Here is a 15,548-nt window from a genome sequence, read left to right as displayed (position 1 = left end):
TGGGGGCCTGGTGGAGGGTGCCCCTGACTGCTGGGGGGTGGGGGTGCAGGGGGACATGAGTGGGGGCCTGGTGGAGGGTGCCCCTGGATGCTGGGGGGTGGGGGTGCTGGGAGACATGTGTGGGGGCCTGGTGGAAGGTGCCCCTGACTGCTCGGGGGTGGGGGTCCAGGGGGACATGTGCAGGGGCCTGGTGGAGGGTGCCCCTGGATGCTGGGGGGTGGGGGTGCTGGGAGACATGTGTGGGGGCATGGTGGAGGGTGCCCCTGGATGCTGTGGGGTGGGGGTGCTGGGAGACATGAGTGGGGGCCTGGTGGAGGGTGCCCCTGACTGCTGGGGTGTGGGGGTGCAGAGGGACATGAGTTGGACATGAGTGGGGGCCTGGTGGAGGGTGCCTCTGGATGCTGGGGAGTGGGGGTGCTGGGAGACATGTGTGGGGGCCTGGTGGAGGGTGCCCTGCACTGCTGGGGGGTGGGGGTGCTGGGAGACATGTGTGGGGGCCTGGTGGAGTGTGCCCCTGGATGCTGGGAGGTGGGGGTGCTGGGAGACATGTGTGGGGGCATGGTGGAGGGTGCCATGCACTGCTGGGGGGTTGGGGTGCTGGGAGACATGAGTGGGGGCCTGGTGGAGGGTGCCCTGCACTGCTGGGGGGTGGGGGTGCAGGGGGAAATGAGTTGGACATGAGTGGGGGCCTGGTGGAGGGTGCCCCTGGATGCTGGGGGGTGGGTGTGCTGGGAGACATGAGTGGGGGCCTGGTGGAGGGTGCCCTGCACTGCTGGGGGGTGGGGGTGCAGGGAGACATGTGTGGGGGCCTGGTTGAGGGTGCCCCTGAATGCTGGGGGTGGGGGTGCAGGGGGACATGTGTGGGGTCCTGGTGGAGGGTGCCCTGCACTGCTGGGGGTTGGGGGTGCTGGGAGACATGAGTGGGGGCCTGGTGGAGGGTGCCCCTGACTGCTGGGGGGTGGGGGTGCAGGGGGACATGAGTGGGGGCCTGGTGGAGGGTGCCCCTGGATGCTGGGGGGTGGGGGTGCTGGGAGACATGTGTGGGGGCCTGGTGGAAGGTGCCCCTGACTGCTCGGGGGTGGGGGTGCAGGGGGACATGTGCAGGGGCCTGGTGGAGGGTGCCCCTGGATGCTGGGGGGTGGGGGTGCTGGGAGACATGTGTGGGGGCATGGTGGAGGGTGCCCCTGGATGCTGTGGGGTGGGGGTGCTGGGAGACATGAGTGGGGGCCTGGTGGAGGGTGCCCCTGACTGCTGGGGTGTGGGGGTGCAGAGGGACATGAGTTGGACATGAGTGGGGGCCTGGTGGAGGGTGCCTCTGGATGCTGGGGAGTGGGGGTGCTGGGAGACATGTGTGGGGGCCTGGTGGAGGGTGCCCTGCACTGCTGGGGGGTGGGGGTGCTGGGAGACATGTGTGGGGGCCTGGTGGAGTGTGACCCTGGATGCTGGGGGGTGGGGGTGCTGGGAGACATGTGTGGGGGCATGGCGTAGGGTGCCCTGCACTGGTGGTGGGTGAGGGTGCTTGGAGACATGAGTGGGGGCCTGGTGGAGGGTGCCCTGCACTGCTGGGGTGGGGGTGCAGGGGGACATGAGTTGGACATGAGTGGGGGCCTGATGGAGGATGCCCCTGGATGCTGGGGGGTGGGGGTGCTGGGAGACATGAGTGGGGGCCTGGTTGAGGGTGCCCCTGAATGCTGGGGGGTGGGGGTGCAGGGGGACATGAGTTGGACATGAGTGGGGGCCTGCTGGCAGGTGCCCCACAGTGCTGGGGGGTGGGGGTGTTGGGAGACATGCGTTGTTGATCAGAAGTGCAAGGTGACATGTGGCTTGGCTGGGGGGCATGCCCATGGTGGATGGGCTGCCTGCGGGACATGAGCAGGGGTGCAGGGTAGTCCTCTGTGGTGTGGGCTGCCTACAGGGGCCATGGAGGGTGTAGCGGGAACACCTGGGAAGACCCACACGGCCAATTCACGTGTAGTACTCCCCGCGCACCCCTTAAATACACGTACCCTGCTGAATTCGCATGTGAGACTTCCCGCGCACCCATGGAATACACTTACCCAGGACAATCGCGTGTGGAACTTCCCGCGCACCCCTGAAATACACTTACCCGGCTGAATTTGCGTGTGAAACATCCTGCGCACCCCTGAAATACACGTGCCCTGATGGAATCGCATGTGAAATTTCACGCGCACCCCTGAAATACACGTACCCTGCTGAATTTGCATGTGAAACTTCCCGCGCACCCCTGGAACACACGTACCCAGGACAATCGCATGTGGAACTTTCCACGCACCCCTGAAATACACGTACCCACCTGAATTTGCGTGTGAAACTTCCCGCGCACCCCTGGAATACACGTACCCAGGACGATTGTGTGTGGAACTTCCCGCGCACCCCTGAAATACACGTACCCTGCTGAATTCACGTGTGAAACTTCCCGCGCACCCCTGAAATAAACGCACCCTGATGGAATCGCGTGTGAAACTTCACGCGCACCCCTGGAATACACGTACCCTGCTGAATTTGCGTGTGAAACTTCCAGCGCACCCCTGGAATACACGTACCTAGGACAATCGCGTGTGGAACTTCACGCGCACCGCTGAAATACACGTACCCTGCTGACTTTGCATGTGAATCTTCCCGCGCACCCCTGAAATACACGTGCCCTGATGGAATCGTGTGTGAAACTTCAGGCAGACCCCTGAAATACACGTACCCTGCTGAATTTGCATGTGAAACTTCACGCGCACCCCATGAACACACGTACCCAGGACAATCGCGTGTGGAACTTCCTGCGCACCCCTGAAATACACGTACCATGCTGAATTCGCGTGTGAAACTTCCCACGCACCCCTGGAATACACGTACCCAGGACAATCGCATGTGGAACTTCCCACGCATCCCTGAATTACACGTACCCAGGACAATCGTGTGTGGAACTTCCCGCACTCCCCTGAAATACACGTACCATGCTGAATTCGCGTGTGAAACTTCCCGCGCACCCCTGAAATACACGTGCCCTGATGGAATCGCGTGTGAAACTTCACGCGCACCCCTGGAATACACGTACCCTGCTGAATTTGCGTGTGAAACTTCCCGCGCACCCCTGGAATACACGTACCCAGGACAATCGCGTGTGGAACTTCACGCGCACCGCTGAAATACACGTACCCTGCTGAATTTGCATGTGAATCTTCCCGCGCACCCCTGAAATACACGTGCCCTGATGGAATCGTGTGTGAAACTTCAGGCAGACCCCTGAAATACACGTACCCTGCTGAATTTGCATGTGAAACTTCACGCGCACCCCATGAACACACGTACCCAGGACAATCGCGTGTGGAACTTCCCGCGCACCCCTGAAATACACGTACCCTGCTGAATTTGCGTGTGAAACTTCCCACGCACCCCTGGAATACACGTACCCAGGACAATCGCATGTGGAACTTCCCACGCATCCCTGAATTACACGTACCCAGGACAATCGTGTGTGGAACTTCCCGCACACCCCTGAAATACACGTACCATGCTGAATTCGCGTGTGAAACTTCCCGCGCACCCCTGAAATACACGCGCTCTGATGGAATCACGTGTGAAACTTCACGCGCACCCCTGGAATACACGTACCCTGCTGAATTTGCGTCTGAAACTTCCTGCGCACCCCTGGAATACACGTACCCAGGACAATCGCGTGTGGAACTTCACGCGCACCGCTGAAATACACGTACCCTGCTGAATTTGCGTATGAAACTTCCCGCGCACCCCTTAAATACACGTGCCCTGATGGAATCGTGTGTGAAACTTCACGCACACCCCTGAAATACACGTACCCTGCTGAATTTGCATGTGAAACTTTGCGCGCACCCCATGAACACACATACCCAGGACAATCGCATGTGGAACTTCCCGCGCACCCCTGAAATACACGTACCCTGCTGAATTCGCGTGTGAAACTTCCCACGCACCCCTGGAATACACATACCCAGGACAATCGTGTGTGGACCTTCCCGCTCACCCCTGAAATACACGTACCCTGCTGTATTCGCGTGTAAAACTTCCCGCGCACCCCTGAAATACACGTGCACTGATGGAATTGCGTGTGAAACTTCACGCGAACCCCTGAAATACACGTTCCCGGTTGGCGTTTGCTGTTTGGCAGCCCTGTGAACTGGTCCAGGGTTAGCGCAGACATTTGCAATGAATTGGGGATTTTGATGGCTTTTCCTTGCGCAAGGGCGTTCTTGGGGGCATAACTGGTGCTGCTGCAGGGTCGCTGCGCCACTCTGCGCCACGGCTGGTTTTGGAGGCTAAAATCCATGAATACGCTGTGCGATGAAATGGATTTTATCGCACGCGGCTGGTGCAGTGTATCGCACGGGGACACTGTGCGCCAGCCGCGTGCACCACTTTTGTGCGAAATTCTATGAATGACCCTGTAAATTTAGAATTCCATGTCAAGCACTGAGTCGCTAACTAGTAGGGCAGAAAAGAATACAAGAATTGTTCTAACTCATTATCAATATTTTCAGATAGATTTAAATGCCAGTATCAAGGGGAACAATTGCCAAAGCGTGATGGCTCGACATATATAGTATCTTTGTAGTGTCTCAAACGGAAACACCTTGCCTTCTCTCAGACCCATTCAGAATTTCAAAATGGATTTTTTAGACCAGTCAAATCAATCAATTGAATTCCCTTCTTTTTTATTCAAGAAGTCCTTCAAAGTCTTCTGGAATGTGCACAATCATGCTATATTCACTCAGGATGCATGTCTTCCAGCACCGGAAGGCATCAAGTGACAGGTGCTTGTGAAAACAGAAGCAACTTTAATGGTTTTCAAGATGTGAAGGTCTCTCTTTGTAGTGGATGGGGAGCCTTATAGATCACCCAACTACTGAAAACTGAAAACACTTCTCTCTGCAAGAACTATTACTTCACAACGGTTTGCATTCATTTTTTCGACAGCTATTCTACCGAAGTACTTTACTGTGACAAATTCTGCTGACAAAAACTCATTGATTTATATGTGGGGTAAGGGCTTAAAATGGGTAGGGTAGGGGGATTATTGTAGGGAAAGCGAGGGCCGACGGAACCCCCCCAAATAAAAAATAAAAAATCAATATGTTTTTTTTTCCTCAGAATTCAGGTGAAGTAAAATACTTAGGCAGAATTTCTGTAAAATAAACCAACATAGAACACTTCACAACACAGGACTTTCCTAATAAGGAATCCCCTAACTGTATGATGCAATCTGTTGGCAAAAGGATATTTTCAGATGATATCAGTAACACTGGCCTCTACCAAGCTGGGGTGCTAGCACTGCTTGTTAACACCTTCCTTTGAGTGTCCATTGCCTTGCACACAGCATGACGGGAACAATAATCTAAAGGCTTTCTCTATTGGGAATCAGAAATCCAGACTGCCCTGGCCTAAAGTGACCTGCCTTCCTCACTTGACTTTTGCAGATTCGCCAACAGCAAACATTCAAACTAATGGCGAAACAATAAAGTTCCCTAGTTTTTCAAAACAATTCTCTGAGGTTTCTGCAACTTACATTTTGTGGCATCAAATCCACACTGCCTGCACCCCTTTTGTAACATATGCCAATCAATGTTTTCTGATTTGGAGTTCCTTTATTAGAGCAGGCTTTTCTCATTCCATCTAGAAATATGTTATTTGAAAATAAGTACAAAAGAATTAAGGTTAAACCAACAAAAACCTAAATTCTACAAACAGAAATATTAAAGTTAAGGTAAGAACATAATACACTTTACACTCCTGGGCCTCGCTAGCACGAGGTTACAGTTCCTTTCAATGATGCCAGTACTTTCTGGGGTCTTTTTCCTGCAAAGTCTCTTGCCTTAGAAGTTCAGCTGAACCAAAACAATAAACAAACAAAAGTTCCTTTGGTAATCTTTCATGTTGGGCTATTGCTCTTTGCCCCTTTGGATCTCCCTCAGCTGGGCTCAGATCCTTCTTGCAATGTTGGCCTCCGTCTGTCGGGTTCACATTTGCCAGTTTCAAAGTTCATTCAGTTTGGCATCCCTCTGTCGGGTTCACATTTGCCAGTGTCACAGTTCACTCACCTTTCTACACCATGTAAAAGACTTTTGAGTGTACAAGGGGTTTGCTCAACCCTCTTAGGACCACTTTGACACTTCTCCCCGACCTCTCTTAAGGCCTCTTGGCATTCATAGTTTCAGAAAAACTAAAACACAACCCAAAAAAAAGCTTCAGTAAGAGTTCTTCGAATGAGCACCCCGCGACGCCTGACCACTCTTCTTCTGAACATTTTACTGGGGTTTTATTAAAGTTAATTTACACAAGTTCTTTGTTCAACAAGGTCTCCGCCTGCAACCTTGGGCCCAGCACAGTTTGATTTTACTATATATCTTCTTCGACTCACCAGCTGTGCTGAACTGTTGAAGTTTTCTTGTTTTGTGAGTCAAGGATGGCACCCCGCATAAAGCGCTTCCTGCCGCTTTGACTATCAGTGCGAGGGAGCCCTGTGTTCCGTTGACACCTTTCACACCACACGCCAGCTGGACTTCCCGGTTTTATGATTTCCCTTTCGGAGGCTTTGAGTTAAAAAGGCCAAGGGCAGTTCCCCTTCGTCATCCCTCCAGGTCGTGCCGACTTTCCCCTCCGCTTGAACTGCTGGTCCTGTGTAACTGTTTCCTGTTTGCTCTCAGTGTTTTCTTGTGCTCCACCTTTGATCCCTGTGGGGAAGGGAAAAGGCTGTCATGTGTACGTAGCTATTGTCAATTGCATGACCCTTGTGTTGGGACATATCAACTAAACGCCTCTGGTGTAAGTCTGTTGTTTTTCACAGTGTAGTAAAGTGTTTGTGTCGGAAAATGGGGGGGTAGAGCTTCTAAGTATCATACCGGATATGATGAGTAAAAAGAGGTTAGTAGGAAGGAGGTACCACATCTTGGCAGTCGGTGTCCCACTTTCACTCACCGAAGACCCCCCTTCCTGGGGATCCTCCACCACTGATACACCCCCAGGAACTGGATCAAATAGTGATGACTGTGTTCTGGCCACCTGGGTGACAGATATCCGTGGACTAGCGGGTGAGACACCATCATATTTTGCACAAGTCATAGTAATGTAATGTATTTGTTTTTAATAAAAATGTAAAATTTCATTTTTAAAACATGTTTTTAATGTGCATCACAATTGTGCTGCTTTTGTTAGTACGTACAGTTTACATTATGTAATACATTACATTTACCACACATACTAAATATTTGCATTACTTATGTACAGTGTAATGGCTATAATGTTGTGTATATGTTAATAGTATTTATAGAAGTAGTTGTTACTAAGCTTTTACTGTATATGGTATTTTAATAATGTTGTATTTGTTTGTGTATGTTATAGTTGTATAATGTTATGTTTACTGCTTAGTAAATGATATGTGTTTACAATGATGACATACATTTTTAATTAATATTTCTATTTTTATTGAATGTTAAAGGTATTTGTTAATTGATATTATTATATATGTAAAGTATAATACTTGAATGCTTATACATATTTTGCTATTGTAGTTTTAAAAAAAAATAATCTGCGTATTTTTTAATTGCAATTTTCTGGAGTATTATGCTGAATACTATCATTTAAGTTTGTTATTATGTAGTAATTTTGTATTACAAAATATATAATATTATCATTTGTTATAGGTAATAATTAAATGTACTTTGACATGAATGATTTGACATTTTAAATAACTACTTGTTTTTAAGTGTGAAATTGTATGTGGGTTACTGAGATAAGGTTACCATGCAATTTTATTTTAATATCATATTTTGTAAATGTATTAATAAGGTTTATTATCTTGCTATATTAACTTTATTAGTTTTGATTTTGTAGACTTTAAGTTGTTGTTGGTTTAACCTTAACTCTTTTTTTTCCAAATAATTTCAAATATCGTTTACGGTTACATGAATAGTGATTCTGAGTGTTTGTTGTAATACTCACCTGTGTTGTAAGAGCATGTAGTATAACTGTGTGTGAAGCATAACAGTATGTTGCATAACATTGCATAGTGCATGGCATGTGACGTAATTATTTGTGGCATGCAACTAAGACTGTGTGTCGTAAGATTGTATGTTGCATGTGTTGTAGCAGAATGTGTTGAAGGAGCATATGTTGTAGGAGTGTGTGTTGTAGGAGCGTTTGTTGTCAAACTGTGTGTTGTAGGAGCACCTGTTATATCATTGCATGTCATAGTAGCACGTCTCTTAGTAGTATGTCATTGCAGTGTGGATCATAAGAGTGTGGGTGGTAGGAGTGTGTGTGGTAGGAACATGTGTCATAGGAACTTGTGTCATAGAGCCATGTGTCATAAGAGCATGTGTCATACGTGCATGTGCCCTAGGTTCATGTGAGAGCATGTTTCATATGTCAACACGTTATGTGTAGTAAGCACACATGGGGCCTCATTACGAGGTGGGCGGTAAGGGATTACTGGCACTGGTAAGGGCACCGGTGCCGGTAATCCTTTACCGCCCTACTACGAGTTCCCTTTGCGGGTCCTCCCTTAACGCCTAGTTTTTCCAGGCGTTAAGAACGGGACCCGCAAAGGGACTCTGGGGCTAATAAAGGTACCACAATTTGCGATACCGTTATTAGCACCTTCCCCATTGAGCCCTATGGGGGCTCAAATTGGAATGGGGAAGGGCCCTGGGGAATGGGGAATTACCGGTCCCGCCAACCTTAGAATGGACCGGTAATTGCTCCATTCACCAGGGCGGAGTCGGAACGAGTTTGGAGGCAGCCATGGCGCTAGTAGCACAATGGCTACCTACAACCTCGTAGTGAGGCCCATGTAGTAGGAGTATGTGGTTTTAGAGTGTGTGTCATAGGACCATGTATTGTATTATCAAAAGTCATAGGTGCACATGTAGGCGCATGTGTCATAGGAACATGTGTGTTGGGTAGGAACATATGTAGTAGCTGCATATGTCACATGAACATGTGTTGTAGGAGCATGTTTATGCCGGAGTGCATGTTTCTTAGATGCATGTGTCTTAGGTGCATGTGAAAGCATGAGTCATATGTCTACATGTTATGTGCAGTCAGTGCACATAGTATAGGAGCGTGTATCATAGTAGTGTTTGTCAATAGAGTAAGCATTATAAGAGTGTGAGGTAAGTGTGTGTCATAAGCTGGTGTCTGGATGAGCGTGTGTTGTAGAAGCATGTGTCACAGAAACATGTGTCATATGTGCATGTGTTGTAGGTGCACACTCTGTGTAAAATTTATATGAAAAGTGTGCATTTATTCCATCACCGTAAAACTGACATGAAAGTGAACACATACTCTCTGTGGACAGTTCATATTGAAAGTGCACATTTACTTCATCACCTTTAAACACCCATTAAAGTAATCTGACACTTGCCTTTAATGTGAGTTTTTAGCAGATGTTAATTGTGTAATGTAGGTATTGTAAAACTCATAAGCTCTTTGGACAGTTTGTATTGAAAGTGTATATTCCATCACCTTAAAACTGACATCAGTGTCAGTTGTTACTTGTCTATGATGTGATTTTTAGGAGATGTTACTTTTGTAATGTACCAACTCTAAAACTCATACACTCTGCATATATGATTGCAGTACATGTTGTAGGTGCCTCTATGGTAGGAAATGAGCTATAAGTTTGTGTGCCATAGGACCATGTGTTGTAGGAGAGCATGTGTTAGAATTGTGTCATAAGAGTATGTATCATAAGAATGTGCATGGTAAGAGTGTGTGTCGCATGAGCGTGTTTTGCAGGAGCACGTGTGGTCGGAGCAGGTGTGGTAGGTGCATGTGTCATAAGTGCATATGAGAGCACATGCCATACATCCACATTTTATGTGCAGTAGGCACATTTGTAGTAGGTGCACGTCATATGAACATATATGATGGCAGTGTGTGTTGTAAAAGCACTTTTTATAGCAACATGTGTTAAAGAAGTGTGTGACATTAGAGTGAGTGGTAAGTGTGTGTGTGGTAGGAGCTTGTGTCATAGAAGCATGTGTCATAGGAACATGTGTCGTAAAACATATGTCATAGGTACATATGTTGTAGGTGCACGCTCTGTCCACAGTTCATATGACATGTGTACATTTATTTCATTACCTTAAACTGACATCAAAGTCAACTCATATGCCTGCTGGAATGTTCACATTGAAAGTGTGTATTTGTTTCATCACCCTAAAACTCTCAACTGACACTTGCCTTTAGTGTGCGTTATTAAGAGGTGTTAATTGCATAATATTCGTATTGTAAAACTCATGTCCTGGGAGGATAGCTCAGGGGCAACATGCTCACCTTGGAAGCAAGATGACATGGAGCAACACTGGTTCAATCCCCGGGGCCGCGCTTAGAAACTTCTGGGTATTAAATGCGTTATAAATAACCTATCCAATCAGATGCTCTGTGTACATTTCGTATAAAAAGGGCACATTCATTCTGCACATGTGTCTTATTAAGATACATTTCAAATGTTAATATCTGAAAATTGGCTGAGTTGATTTTTTCTCAAAACATGCTCAGTGCGCCAATTCAAACTAAACTCTAGGCGTCTGCAAGAAATTCGGAAAAATGAAGTGGGCAATTTTGAGATATTTTGGCCAAAAATGATTTCAAAGTGCAATCAAAGTAAACATTTTTAAAACTATGAAGACATATGAAAGTGTCCCTGCACAGGCGGCTAACTTCACATACTACCTTAGCATGTATTGGGATGTTTCATGCAAGCGTTCTGAAGTTATTGAGAAAATACATTTTCTGAAACGCTATTGAAAGTTTGTCTTAACCATAATGATGCCTTTCGCTGGCACGAAGGCATAATATACAAAGGCAGCGCTTTGGGCTTCATTATGAGCATGTAGGTGATGGTATAAGCTTGTGATATTTCCGGTACCTCCTTATATTTTAGGGTCACTTGAGGAATCCACTGGATGGAGTACCTAAAGTGCTATGCATGGGATAAATAATGCATTTTACCCCATGCGGTGTCTTCTTGGCACCCCATGCAGTCAATCTTGGGTGATCACAACCCATATTAGTATGGCTGCGCTTTAAGTTTAGCATTTCATCTAAAGGTAGAGGAAACATAGAAAAAATGAAGTGGTACACAGCTCATGTTTTAATGTAGCATCACAAATCCACAAGGTAACCTGTATCTGCTGGTGGAGTGCTGTTGGCTGTCTGACTTCTCCCCAGCCTTTCCTGGCTTTGTGTGCACTCGGGCTTAATGAATCACTCAGTTGGGCACTTGCCCATGTTACAGATTAAGCTTTTAATTTCATTTGAGTGTAACAGTTTCTGTATGTGTTATGCCAAGTGGTCTAACATATACTGAAACTGTATTCTATTCATTATTCTATAGAAGGATGCCTTCTTCCATGCATGGGTGTCATTGTTAGTGAGGGAGTAATCAAGCAATACACTAGGGAACAGAGCAAGCATCCTTACTTTCTGGCCCAATCACCAGGTTCTATAGTGAGGAATGCTGGGAGGTGCTATGAGTTGTCTTGACTGAGGGTGGGCTTTGATATCTGTGTCCTCTGGAAGCAATGGCCCGCCATGCTCTGTGTGGTTGGTTAGTGTCGTGGAAGGCTGGATTCGTCCTGCATTGGGCGCTTTTGGGAGTCACTGCATAACCTAACTTGATCTGCCTGATCTCAAAATGGTTGTAGTAACTACGCCCTGCTAATTGTGTTGGATATTGAGTCGTGGGCACGGAAGTGCAATGATTGGTGGTGCACATATTATGTGACTATTAATTAAATTCTAGTGGCTTGATGTACCTGTAGATGGTGTGTGAAGTGGAAGTGAGGCACAATTAAGCTAACAGAATGGGTGAAAGGTGCATGTGCAAGGGTTTGCGGGAAACTTAAGCTGTGCGTGGCATGCATTGTAACAACAGCACATAAGGAGTTTGTTTGGTGGAGGTTGATGAGTTGTTGAAAGGTTGAAAAGCAGAATGTGTTGTGATAGTGTCAAAAATCAGTGGTCGTGACCCATCCTGTTGGATGGCCACAATGTGTCTGGATTTAGCGAGAAACTAACGAGGTAGTGAAGTAGCAATAAGTGCATTAGTAACCCTGTGTTTGGGGCACAGCAGCTTTCACAGGAGTGTCTGCAGCTTCTCAAATGGGATCATGGTCATGTGGCCATCACTCACATGCAGCTGTCACACTGGAGTCACACACTGAACCTAATTCTGTGCTAATAAAATGATACTGCTACTACTACTACTACTACTAATAACAACAACAACAACAACAACAACAATAATAATAATAATAATAATAATAATAATAATAATAATAATAATAATATGTTTCAATAAATTGTTTCAGGCTGGATGCTTCCTGCCGCTAAGTGATTTAATATTAGGTCTTATAATTACCCAATTTAAAGGCACCCATTCTACAGAGGTATTAGAATAGCTGGCATGTAAACCGTTGTCATCCAAATCAATTTTAGAATAGGTCTTACAGATAGAGATAATGAGAATGGGAGGCAGAGAGAGTGAAAGAGAGAGCGAAAGAGACTTGCAGGATTGTCCTTCAAACGAGAGCACTAAGCACTGCATCTCAAATTAAGAACAAGTACATCTTTGCACAGCCGTGTTTCTGGACCCAGCAGGGCAGTAGCTGGGCCCGTCTTCTGGACAGATTGAGAAGTTCATAGCTCGCTTCCCTCACTTGGAATGAGTAGCATATTTATACGTAGGGTCATGCTCGGACAGCAAGGTTCATGTGTGCCATTTTCACCAGCACATAGAATATGAGATTTGCAAATAATATGAATGATAATAATAATATTAATAACAATAAAAACATGATATGATGGGTAATTTATTTAAACAATATGACCTGAGTTGCAGGGGCATTACCGACTCAGGTAATGCCCCGGGGCCCATAGTTATAGGCCCCAGCTAAACAAGGGCCTTAATGAAGTCCCCGGGACATTACCTGAGTCGGAAATGCCCCCGCCGCTCGGGTCATATTGCTTTTAGTACCCCGGCCTGCAAGATCTGCGTGGCCAGGGCACTAAAAGCATTTTTTTCGGACAGAACAAAAAAAAAAAAAAACAACCAAGAAAATGCCCGCTGGGAAAGGGAAAACACAGCCTGTTTTTCCTTTCCATGGCAGCCATCGGGAGTGGATGCACTGGGAACACTTCTGTTCACAGCAGGTCCGCTCCCGAAAAAAAGACAAGAAAGTAAGTGGGGTTGGGAGGGAGGGGAAAGGGAGAAAAACAAAACAAAAAAAAACACACGTACCTGGGTCCCCGGGGTGGGGGACGATGGAAGCCTTCAGCCGTGTGGAGGCTCGGAGTGAAAGACCAAAGAAATATCAAGGCTTAGTACCACAAATGAAATACGGCAATCACAGGTTGAAAAGATACAAGTATCTTTTATTACTGTACAGTATCAACTTCACTGATTTTCTACTTCACTGAAAATCCGATATGCGGAAGTTGTAGCATCCATCTGTGCCGGCCCCCGAGGCAAGAGCGTTCGACCATGGCACTCGGCTCCTTTTTCATCCTAGAAATTGGTGACCAACAGCATTCTGACGTTCAGTGGGTGCCCTCCGGCTAACGTTGGAACAGTGATCATTTCATTGTGACATCAAGGTTGATAATGATGATATTTACTGTTGAGAGTTGACCAGCCTTGGAGACTTACCAGCTTATTTGACTACATCCGTTCGTGGATGTTCCTAGGACCCCTATCGCACAATATTGAAAGAATTTTAAACAAAAAAAGAAGTGTTTTCCCCTGAAGAAAATTCAGCCACATAAAGGCATCAAGAACTGAAACATGCTACATGTCGGGAATATATGTATTGTCTGTGACACATTTGTTTTATGATGTTGTGATATGCTGCTATTTCTGTGTCTATATATCTGTTTGAATTGGGATTTTTTTTTATATAAACAGAGTAACACAATTGTATTGTACACAATCATTTGTTGTGCTAATTTAGGGTTGTTTCATTTTTTCATTTTCTGTGTATAATAAATTATATATTTTTGGATCTTTTGGTTGTACTCCATCTATTTTTTCAAGATACGAGTACGGGAACACCACTCAGAGAGGTGTTTAGGTTTCCAGTATGACACCTTCAATTGTTCATTTTGTTGTCCTATCTCTTTGTTTATGAATATATAGCAGTATCAGATAGCTATCTCGCTCCCAACACCTCACAGTGTGTACCAGCAGACACAGGTTGGGGTGAAAGTGCTGGACATCTAAACACAGACATATACCATTTTTGAAACATTTGTCCAGCCTCTCTCTAAGCTAATAAGTTACTGGGCTCAGTTCATATGACAAACATTACAATATTGTACAGCAGATTAAACATGTTTGCATGTTCATGAGGTTACAACGATGCTGTTGATTCTCTGATCCATGGTAAGTCTTGTCCCAAGAATCGTTACAATGCAGTTCAGCCAGAACACACAATCTGAGTTTGTTTTCCATTATCTCATTGTTTATATAAGGATGAGGCTTGTGAGCACAGACAACACTTGGATGGCAGTTCATTCGAGTTACAAGGTTTCTTTGCATTGGTCAAAGAGTTTGCTCTCGGTCAGACTAAACATTAACGGAACTCAAAGGTCGTTCGGCTTGACTGCAAGTTGAAAACACAGTCCACCATTTTAGAACATGAAACAAGAGCTGAAAACAAAATGGCAGATGATTTTTAAAATGGAGGTGACATCGATCGAAAGCCGAAATGTTACAAATGCGGTTTTCTGTGTAATGCGAATGGGCTTAGGTCAATCTTCATAACAAGGCAGTATTATGTGATTATGCTTTACAAGGAGCAGGGGTGGCCTCGCTCCGAGTCTCCACACAGCTGGAGGATTCCATCGTCCCCTGGCGGGACAAAGCAGGCTGAAGGTAAGTGGGGAGGGAGTGAGGGAGGGAGAAAGGGAGAAAAAAGAAAAAAAAAAACCTGGTTCCCCAGCAGGGGACAATGGCAGCCTCCACACAGCTGGAGGCTTCCATCATCCCCCGCTGGGGCCAAAGCGGGCTAAAGGTAAGTGTGTGGGGGGAGAGAGAGGGAGAGACAAAAAAGAAATTACTTACCCGAGACCCCGACAGGAGCGAAGGCAGCTTCTCAGCCGTGGAGGCTCGGAGCGGTGATGGCCCCGCTTCGAGCCTCCTCATTTGCTGAGGGGCTGCCATGTCCCCCGCCAGGAACAGTGGCCATGGAATCCCACCCGAGGGATTCCCGGCTGCGTAATGCCTCGGCGAGGGCCAATCAGAATTGTTCTCTCATTCCAATTGCGCCCTCGCCGGGTACTAAAACCTACTTAATACCGAGAGGTTTCAAAGCACGGATCCGGGGATCTAACCTGTGTTCCTCCATGTCGTCTTGTTTCCAAGGCGAGTAGGTTGCCCCTGAGCTATCCTCCCGAGATGATGGAATATTAATAATAATTCTTCCAATAATGATAATAAGAATATGTCATCAAGTCCTCCCTTGTGTAGCATAAAAACATTTAAAATGCACTTTCAGTTC

The sequence above is a fragment of the Ambystoma mexicanum genome, chromosome 10 (assembly GCF_040938575.1).
Source record: "Ambystoma mexicanum isolate Mex_15411 chromosome 10, UKY_AmexF1_1, whole genome shotgun sequence".
Taxonomy (NCBI): domain Eukaryota; kingdom Metazoa; phylum Chordata; class Amphibia; order Caudata; family Ambystomatidae; genus Ambystoma; species Ambystoma mexicanum.
Note: the sequence above shows the minus strand (reverse complement) of the source record.